The following is a 10,529-nucleotide window of genomic DNA, read 5'->3' as shown; positions in this document are numbered from 1 at the left end:
CATCATTGATATCTCACCACTGATAACTCACCACTAATGCCCCACCACTGAAATCCCACCACTAATATATCATCATGGATATCTCACCGCTGATAACTCACCACTAACCCCCCACCACTGATATGCCACCACTAATATCTCATCATGGATATCCTAACACTGATAACTCACCACTAACATCCCATCATTAATATCCTACCACTGATAACTCACCACTAACACCCCACCACTGATATCCCACCACTAATATATCATCATGGATATCTCACCGCTGATAACTCACCACTAATACCCCACCACTGATATGCCACCACTAATATCTCATCATGGATATCCTAACACTGATAACTCACCACGAACATCCCACCATTGATATCCTACCACTAATAACTCACCACTAACACCCCACCACTGATATCCCACCACTAATATCTCATCATGGAAATCCTAACACTGATAACTCACCACTAATACCCCATCACTGATATCCCACCAATAATATCTTACCTCTGATATCTCACGACTAGTATCCTACCACAGATATCTCATCAATATTATCACTACCACTACCAATAACCCAGAATTGATATCCCACAACCATTATGCCACCAATGATATCCCCACCACTAATATCTTACCTCTAATATCCCACCACTAATATCTCATCACTGATATCCCACCTGTGATAATCCACCCCTGATCTCCCACCCTCCTCCTTCCTTACACACATAAAAGGAATGGGAAACATCTTCCCTCATCATCATACCTGAGATCAGTATAATAAACGACAATCTACAAACAACCCCAAATGTTATACATGGCTCTGTGTATATGTATCTACGGTATGCATATATATACAGTAAAACCTTGGATTGCGAGCATAATTCGTTCCGGAAACATGCTTGTAAACCAAGGCACTCTTATATCAAAGTGAATTTTCCCATAAGAAATAATGAAAACTCAGATGATTCGTTCCACAACCATTTATTCATAAGTCCTTCAGTTTATAGTCTATATACAAAGATTCTAGCAATGTGATAGGTTGTGTAACCATAAAATGTCCATCCACAAGTGGAATGGCAGCCTCCACAAGGGGATTAGAAGCAAAATCCAGCAGGAGCTACAGAGTATAACAGAGAAGAGAGGCGCCTCTAAGTGTAGCAATATGGGGACATTTAATGAAGGTAAAACATTTAGCAACTCACATGGTTGATGATTAAAGAGGCACACCTCTAGTATGCAGGCATCTGGGGTAAAGCTGTCCATATAGACCATCTTCTGAACCACTGGCTCTCACCGATGTCAGCCTGCAATCATGATCTGAAAGCGAGACTTTGAATTGGTCGTGGAGCGCAGAGTGGAAGGGTGTGATGAAGATGGCAGTGCATAGGATGGTCTATGTGGACAGCTTTACCCCGGATGCCTGCATACTTTGATGTGCCTGTTTTAATCATCAACCATGTGAGCTGCTAAATATTGAACCTTCATTAAATGTAACAATATTGCTACACTTAGAGGCGCCTCTCTTCTCTTTTATACTCCGTTGTGACATGACGCTACTTGTATATCAAGACATCACTTGTATATCAAGTCAAAATTTATTTTAAAAATTAGCTTGTCTTGCAAAGCGCTCTCAAACCAAGTTACTCTCAAACCAAGGTTTTACTGTATATATAAAAAATGTCACTCTTCTATAAATCTGGGTGTAAATACAGTATGTGGTCCCTTTTCTTATACCTGAGATGAATATTATCACCTAAAACGTACAAACAACCCGAATGTCATCCAGCTGCTCTGTATCTCTCTGTCTATATATATATTTATCTGCAGTGTGTATCTCTGCTGCCTCTATATCCTGTGTATGTACTGTCACTGTGTATATATATAGTGTATATACTCCATGCTCCTATCTATCTATAGTCTTTCTATCAGTATATATTATATATATATTATGCAGCCTGTCTGCCTATAAGGGAAGGATATACAATATTATATATATTTCCTCCCCTAGGAATGTACTTGGCCTCTCATGTGATATATATACTGCATATAGAGCCTCTATATTGGTATTTATCAGTACATATAGTGACACTTTCCTTATCATTTCCCTAGGGGCGGGGGAGGGAGGGGGGGGTTGTGTCTCCAGTGTGGGATGAATGGTAGTGAACATGATTCATATACATTTCAGGCAGGTCTGTGGGGGAGGCGAGGATATATGGGGGTGTATTGTAGATCTGTATGGGGGGGGGGGCTTTTGAGGATATATGGGGGTGATATTATAGATCTGTATGGGGGGGGGGGCTTGTGAGGATATATGGGGGTGATATTATAGATCTGTATGGGGGAGGTGACGATATTTAGGGGTTATATTATAGATATGTATGGGGGGGGGCAGGATATATGGGGGCGTTATTATAGATGTATATGTGTGTGTGGGGGGGGGGTGTCTGAGGCTGTATGTAGGGGGTGAGGATATATGGGGGGGGGGTGATATTATAGATCTGTATGGGGGAGGTGAGGATATATGGGTGTTATATTATAGATGTGTATATGGGGGTGATATTATAGATGTGTATGGGGAGGTGAGGATATATAAGGGTGTTATTATAGATCTGTATGGGGGAGGTGAGGATATATGGGGTGTATATTATAGATCTGTATATGGGGAGGTGAGGATATATGGGGGGGGGTGTTATTATAGATCTGTATGGGGAGTGAGGATGTGAGGATATATAGGGTGATATTATAGATCTGTATATGGGAGTGGTGAGGATATATGGGGGTGATATAGATCTATATGGGGTGGTATTATAGATCTGTATGGGGAGGTGAGGATATATGGGGGTGTTATTATAGATGTGTATGGGGGAGGTGAGGATATATGGGGTGTATATTATAGATCTGTATATAGGGGTGATATTATAAATCTGTATATGGGGAGGTGAGGATATATGGGGGTGTTATTATAGATGTGTATGGGGGAGGAGAGGATATATGGGGGGGGGGTGTCATTATAGATCTGTATGGGGTGGTATGAGGAAATATGGGGGGGCTATTATAGATGTGTATGGGGGAGGTGAGGATATATGGGGGTGTATATTATAGATCTGTATATAGGGGTGATATTATAGATCTGTATGGGGAGGTGAGGATATATGGGGTGTATATTAAAGATCTGTATATAGGGGTGATATTATATAGATGTGTATGGAGGAGGTGAGGATGTATGGGGGGGGGGGTTATATTATAGATCTGTATGGGTGGTGAGGATTTATGGGGGGGTTATATTATAGATCTGTATGTGGGTAGTGAGGATATATGTTGGTGTTATTATAGATCTGTATATAGGGTTGATATTATAGATGCGTATGGGTGGGTGAGGATATATGGGGGGGGTGATGTTATAGATGTGTATGGGGGAGGTGAGGATTTATGGGGGGTTATATTATAGATGTGTATGTGAGTGTTATTATAGATCTATATTGCGGGGGAGTCTCAGGCTGCTGGCTCTATCTCATGCAGAGCCCCTCCGCTCTCCTCTCCGCCTTTCCTCCTACTGTGGGAAAACAGCTCAGAGCGCGCGGTGTCACTGCATCGCGTGACAGCCCCGAGGTGATTGACAGCCTCACCGCCCAGTGGGCGGACGGATGACTCGCCGCCAGCCAATCGATCTCCAACGGGTGGGCGTGACCGAGGTCTCCTCCCCCTGTTCCCGCCGCCCCTGCCGCCGGAGCCGGGGATCCCCGTGTGGTCAGTCGCGTTTCCGCCTGTGGAGGTAGCGAGTCGGCGGGGGGGAGGGGAGGCCGTGTGGAGCGGCTGTCTATGCGGATTGAAGAGCCGAGGAAGAAGGAGGGGGGACTGTGAGAGCGCCGGGGAGACCAGCCCGGGACACGGGGGAGAGGCGGCGTGTGCTGGAGGACCACCAGCCAGACGGATATAGCAAAGCCTGGAAGGCGCCGAGCCCTGGCCCAGCGGCAGCTGGAGAGGTGGCCGGCCTGAGGGGCACAGGAAACACCGCGGCTTCATCTGAGGCCTAGTAGGTTTTCGTTGCCTGGGAGGTGTTGGAACGGATTTCCCCCGGTGAAGCGGGGCAGTCCCGGCCCTGCCTATACGGGTAAGTCGGAGAAGGTGTTTATTTGGACAATTTATTTTATTTTTGTCACTTTCTGGGGGGAATTTCGCTGCAGCCTCAGAACTTCACCCAGACAGGCCGGTGTGGTGCTGGGAATGGCTGGCATGGCCTTGTGGGGGTTTTTCCTGAGGGAAGGTGATGGTTTGTGTGCCATAAAGGGGGGGGGGGGGGTCAGGATTAGATATCCCATTCCTGTTCTCCATGATTTACCCCTCCCCCACTTTGTGAGTTCAGGGGGGAAGCATTAAAGTGTAACACCCATTTACCTTTAATGAGGGGAAGAAATAACCCCCCCCCACCCCCCTGACAGTTATTAACTGCCGATCCCATGGAAGGACCAACTGCTCTGGGACCAAACCTCCACACACTGCTCTTACTGCAAAGAATCCTTTATATACCTCTCCAATACCTTTTTATAAAGAATCCCTTCCTAGAGATGAATTCTCATTACCTTTCAGGGGCATGGAGCCCTTTCAATGGACATTTTCCATCTCCTTTCCAGCCAGCAATCACACAGAAGCACACTGCACACGTTACCGCTATTACTGCAGAGAACCCTGCTTATTACTGTCCAATACCACTGTAAAGAATCCATTCCTAGGGATGAATGCTCATCACCTTCCCCCAGCACAGAGCCCTTTCATTGGGCATGTTTAATCTCCTTTCCAGTCTGGATTCACATAGCACACTGCACATATAACTGCTCTTACTGCAAAGAATCTTGCCTATAGAAGTGAATACCTGTCCAATACTACTGTAAAGAATCCCTTCCTAGAGATGAATACTCATCACCTTTCCCCAGCATGGAGCGCTTTCATTGGGCATGTTCCATCTCCTTTCCAGCCTGCATGCACATAGAAGCTCAATGCACAGATTACTGCTCTTACTGCAAAGAACCCTGTTTCTAGAAGTGAATTCCTGTCCCCTTTCACCAGCACAGGGCCTTTTTTTTTGGGGGGGGGGGCGGCTTTCATCTCTTATGCCTTGACATAGAAAAACATTGCACAGATTACCCCTTTCACAGTAAAGAATCCCTTTTATTTGTGACTTTTATGTCAGTGTCTGTCCCCTTCCATCTGCATGGTGACCTTTCCTCTGCCCCATGCAGGCTTCATTCACATGGAAGCACATTTCCCACCTCTCCTGCCAGGCAGGCGTTGGGATCCATGCATATACATCTGCATAAAGATTGTGCTGTTTGTGTAAAGAATCCTTTTTCTATAAGCCAGTATCTGTCCCCTTCCATCTGCCCCATGCAGTCTTAATATGGAAGCACATTTCCCTCCTCTCCTGCCAGGCAGGCGTTGGGATCCATGCATACACATCTGCATTCGTTTGCAATGGCTGGATGCTTAAAGACTGTGCTGTTTGTGTAAAGAATCCTTTTTCTATAAGTCAGTACCTGTCCTCTTCCTCGAGGACTGTGTAGTCTTCATCCACATGGCACAGATTCCCCACCTCTTGTGCCAGGCAGACGTCGGTGATCCATGGATATAAATCGGAAGTTCGTTTGCAGTGGCTGGATGCTTAAAGATTGTGCTTTTTGTGTAAAGAATCCGGTTTCTAAATGTGAATATAAGCTTTTTTTTTTTTTTTTTCCTGCACCTAAATCTCCTTTTGATGCAGATTCTGGTCTACTGCTGACCATATTGGCAGTTTGGGTGTAAATCAGCTTTTTATGCCTATAAATTGTGCTCTTAGTGTAAAGAATCAATTTTTTCAATCTAAATGTAAATAAGTTTTATTACCTGTAAGAACCCCCCCCCCCCCCAATATTACCTGTAAGGGTTTCTTATTACCTGTAAGGGCTGTAAGAATCCCCCCCCCCATATATCTTTGCACTGTCCTTGCTGGCCATACACTTGGCTATTAGGTTGATGTAAACTGCTTTCAACATTAGTTTGAGGATTGGGTGCTTGGAAATCGCGCTCTTAGCGTAAAGAATACTTTTTCTAAAGGTGAATTTATTTTCCTTTCTACCTGCAAAGCTGATGAGTGATGGGAACTCCTATCAGCACAGATCCTGGTCTCTCATGCCGGCCATACAACATACAATCGATCGGCTTTTAATCAACTTGGAAATTCGGGGAGAGCGCAGAGATGATGTATTCAACTGATTTCACCCCTCCCCCCACCCACCATGTGTTATCGTCTTTTGCTGTACTGAAACCAGGAAATGTTCCGGGCTGGAAGCCTCAGAATTGCTCGGTGAATGGCCGCCCTTACTGCAAAGAATTCTCCCATCCCCCACCTGTCTTCTCTTGTCTGATGAGACTCAAACTTACCGGCAACAATTGCGTCTCCTTTTATAATCATGTCTCCGGTCTCTTCTCAGCCATGAACAGTGCTAAAAGTTACAATCCGTGTCTAACGTGACCTGAGATTCACCAGTCTCTCTCTGTTACATGTTTCAGCCCTTTCCCAGCTTCTCTCATCTATCTAATGTGACCCGAGATTCACCATTCTCTCCCTTTCCCAACTTCTCCCACCTATCTGTGACCCGAGATTCACCAGTCTCTCCCAGTTACATGTTTCACCCCTTCCCCAGTATCTCTCACCTATCTAATGTGATCCGGGATTCACCAGTCTCTCCCTTTCCCAGCTTCTCCCACCTATCTGTGACCCGAGATTCACCAGTCTCTCCCAGTTACATGTTTCACCCCTTCCCCAGTATCTCTCACCTATCTAATGTGATCCGGGATTCACCAGTCTCTCCCTTTCCCAGCTTCTCCCACCTATCTGTGACCCAAGATTCACCAGTCTTTCCCTGTTACATGTTTCACCCCTTTCCCAGTATCTCTCACTTATCTAATGTGATCCCAGATTCACCAGTCTCTCCCAGTTACATGTTTCACCCCTTTCCCAGTATCGCCTATCTAACGTGACCCGAGATTCACCAGTCTCTCCCTATCCCAGCTTCTCCCACCTATCTGTGACCCGAGATTCACCAGAATCTCACTGTTACATGTTTCACCCCTTTCCCAGTATCTCTCACTTATCTAATGTGACCCGAGATTCACCAGTCTCTCCCAGTTACATGTTTCACCCCTTCCCAGTATCTCTCACTTACCTAATGGGACCCGAGATTCACCAGTCTCTCCCAGTTACATGTTTCACCCCTTTCCCTATCTCTCACTTATCTAATGGGACCCGAGATTCACCAGTCTCTCCCAGTTACATGTTTCACCCCTTCCCAGTATCTCTCACTTATCTAATGTGACCCGAGATTCACCAGTCTCTCCCAGTTACATGTTTCACCCCTTCCCAGTATCTCTCACCTATCTAACGTGACCCGAGATTCACCAGTCTCTCCCTATCCCAGCTTCTCCCACCTATCTGTGACCCGAGATTCACCAGTCTCTCCCTATCCCAGCTTCTCCCACCTATCTGTGACCCGAGATTCACCAGACTCTCCCTGTTACATGTTTCACCCCTTTCCCAGTATCTCTCACTTATCTAATGTGACCCGAGATTCACCAGTCTTTCCCTGTTACATGTATCCCCCGTTTTCCTGTATCTCTCACCTATTCTAATGTGACCTGAGATTCACCAGTCTCTCCCAGTTACATGTTTCACCCCTTTCCCAGTTTCTCTCAACTATCTAATGTGACCGAGATTCACCAGTCTCTCCTTGTTACTTTTCACCCTTCCCCAGTATCTCTCACCAGTCTCTCCCAGTTACATGTTTCACCCTTCCCCAGTATCTCTCACCAGTCTCTCCCAGTTACATGTTTCACCCTTCCCCAGTATCTCTCAGCAGTGTGAAGCTCAGCCCACCACCACTCCTATGGGGTAATTTTTGTGCAGATTTCACCCCCTTCTCAGCTTTTAATTTCATAATGAGTTACAACAGCAGTATTACCTATGCGGGGGCAGGGGATCCTCCATCTATGTAGTGTTTGTGTGTGTGTGGGGGGGGGGGGGGGGGGTTGCAGTAGGAAAATTCAGCAGGGGGTTTACTTCACAGTAAGTGGGGGGGGGGGGGTTTGAATCTTAAAACTTTTCCCTCTAAAAGAGGTAAGACAGGAAGCTGCCTGGGGGAGGATTTCATCACCTTTACAAATAGGAGTTGCCTTTTTACATTACACCCTCCCCCTTACAAGGGTAAGGGGGGGGGGCTGGATGATTTTACCCCCCCCCCCTTCAAACTGAGTTGTCTTTTCATTACACAGGATTCACCCCCACCCCCTTATTTCCATAGGACGAGTGAGCCATTTAGGGAGGGGGATGGAACAGGACTATCTTGCTTTTTGTCCCCCCCTTACAAGAGTAAAAAAAATTAAAAAAGGGGAGCCACTTGTGGAGGGTTTAACACCCCGCCCACCTGCCCCATCCCCTTTGCAGACAGTTACCCTTTTCCATAGCATGATCTCCCCTACAGGGTTAGGAAAGGGGGCCACTCAAGGGGAGGGGGCAGAAGATTTTACCCCCTTTTTCAGAGTTGCCCCTTTACACGATCCTTTGCCCCCCCCCAGGTTTAGAAGGGAAGCCACTCAAGGGGTAGGAGGATTTTACCCTCTCCAAATGAAATTGCCTTTTTACACATGATTCCCCCCCCCCTCTTATCCTTACAAGGGTAAGATAGGGGGCCCCTCATGAGGAGGGGGGCAGGGGATTTCATCCTCTTCTGCAAACAGTTGCCCTTTCCCATAACACACAATCTCCCCCTCCCCCCTACAGGGGTAATAGACTAGCTCGAGAGGAGGGAGCAGAGGATTTCACCCCCTCTTAATGGAAAAGGGCAACCCTGTTTGAAGAGGGGGTGAAATCATCGTCCCCCCCCCCCCCCTCCTCCCGAGAGGCCCCCTTTGTTACCCCTGTAGGGGGAGACGTGTTGTGGGAAAGGGCAGCTCTGTTTGATTTCCCTCATCCTCTGCAAGGGTAAAAAAGGGAACCACTCAAAGGTAAGGGAGGGGAAGACAACGGAGTTGCCCTTTTCCATTACATGTAATATCCCCCCCCCTCCCCCATCAGGATCAGAGAGAGAACTGCTCAAGGTTAGGGGGGAAGCAGAGATTTCACCCCTTTCAGAGCTACCTGTTCCATTTCATGTGTTCCCCCCCCCCCCCCCTACAAAGGGTAAGAGACACTGGGGGAGGGGTGGGGGGCAGAAGGATTTTTAAACAGTTGACCTTTTTCCAGTCCCCTGTTCTGTGGTGCCATGCACTTCTGCCTTGTGTGGGTGTAGCCATGGACCCCCCAAATGTTTGTGCAAGAAACTCAGCCTTTCCATGAAATGATTTAGTAAGGTTGGTGTAGAGCTGTGCTAAATGGAGGTGTATTTCTGATGGGGGAGGGGATGATTATTGCACATAAAGTCCAGAAGCAATGAAAGCACCCCCCCCCCCCCAAAAAAAAAGCACACTAACTGGGATTTAATATCCAGTTTGCGATCACCTTGCAGATGAATCCTACACTAGATGCAGGGGTTCAACATTTTACCTCCTTTAATGCCATAGCGGGGTCACATGGGGGGGGTGCTTAGCGGGGTCGCATAGGGGGGCTTAGCGGGGTCGCATGGGTGGTGGGGCGTAGCAGCGTCGCATGGGTGGTGGGCGTAGTGGAGTCGCATGGGTGGGGGGGGTGTAGTGGAGTCGCATGGGTGGGGGGGGTGTAGTGGAGTCGCATGGGTGGGGGGGGTGTAGTGGAGTCGCATGGGTGGGGGGGGTGTAGTGGAGTCGCATGGGTGGGGGGGTGTGTAGTGGAGCCGCATGGGTGGGGGGGGTGTAGTGGAGCCGCATGGGTGGGGGGGGGCGTAGCGGAGTCACATAGGGGGGCGTAGCGGAGTCACATAGGGGCGCGTAGCGGAGTCGCATGGGGGGCGGGGCCATAGTGGGGATGCATGGGGGGGGGCGTAGCAGGGGTCGCATGGGGGGGGGGCGTAGTGGGGGTCGCATAGGGGGAGCCGTGGCGGAGTCTGAGCACTAGTGCAAAGCTCTCTGGAGTCCAGGGAGACACTGTGTGTGTAGGTGGTGGGGGAGGGGTGATTAACAGAGTATTTGGATAAGGATACTGTTTTACTGCTATATTATTTGCCCCCTTAATCCCCTACTTCCACCCCCCCCCCCCCCCCCCCCCAATGGTGGTGATGGTTGCTGGTCTCCCTGTTTGTACCTGAGGACTGTTGGGTCGTCACACTACCCCTCCCCCCTCCTGCTGCACAACTCTCCAGCAGGAAGGACAGCTTATTTTACCACCATTTCCATTGTAACGCCAAGCGACTCAGAGGGTGGAGTTCAGGCCTTGAAATCAGCCTTGCATATTGTTCAGGAAAGTGATCTGCATAGTTAGAAGTGCTGTAAAGAATAGACCATTGTGTTTTTGTTTTTATTTGCCTGCGTGTGTTTTTGGCAACCCTGTGTCATATGCCACCAGTACACTTATTGGGTTTGTCCTG

The 10,529-nt window shown here is 47.8% G+C and overlaps 1 protein-coding gene across 2 annotated transcripts in view; it reads left to right on the top strand.

Moving 5' to 3' along the window:
- The first annotated feature begins 3,771 nt into the window (after nt 1-3,771).
- Nucleotides 3,772-10,529, top strand: part of SETD5 (SET domain containing 5) — a 181,519-nt gene continuing 174,761 nt past the window's right edge. For both annotated transcript variants that reach the window (XM_082265992.1, XM_082265991.1), the window contains exon 1: nt 3,772-4,114. The gene's annotated coding sequence lies outside the window, so the exon portion shown is untranslated. The remainder of the gene's footprint in view (nt 4,115-10,529) is intronic.

Source organism: Pelophylax lessonae (assembly GCF_965119305.1).
Source record: "Pelophylax lessonae genome assembly, chromosome: 8".
In the NCBI taxonomy this organism is placed as follows: Eukaryota; Metazoa; Chordata; class Amphibia; order Anura; family Ranidae; genus Pelophylax; species Pelophylax lessonae.
Note: the sequence above shows the minus strand (reverse complement) of the source record. Positions and strands in the feature narration are given on the sequence as shown.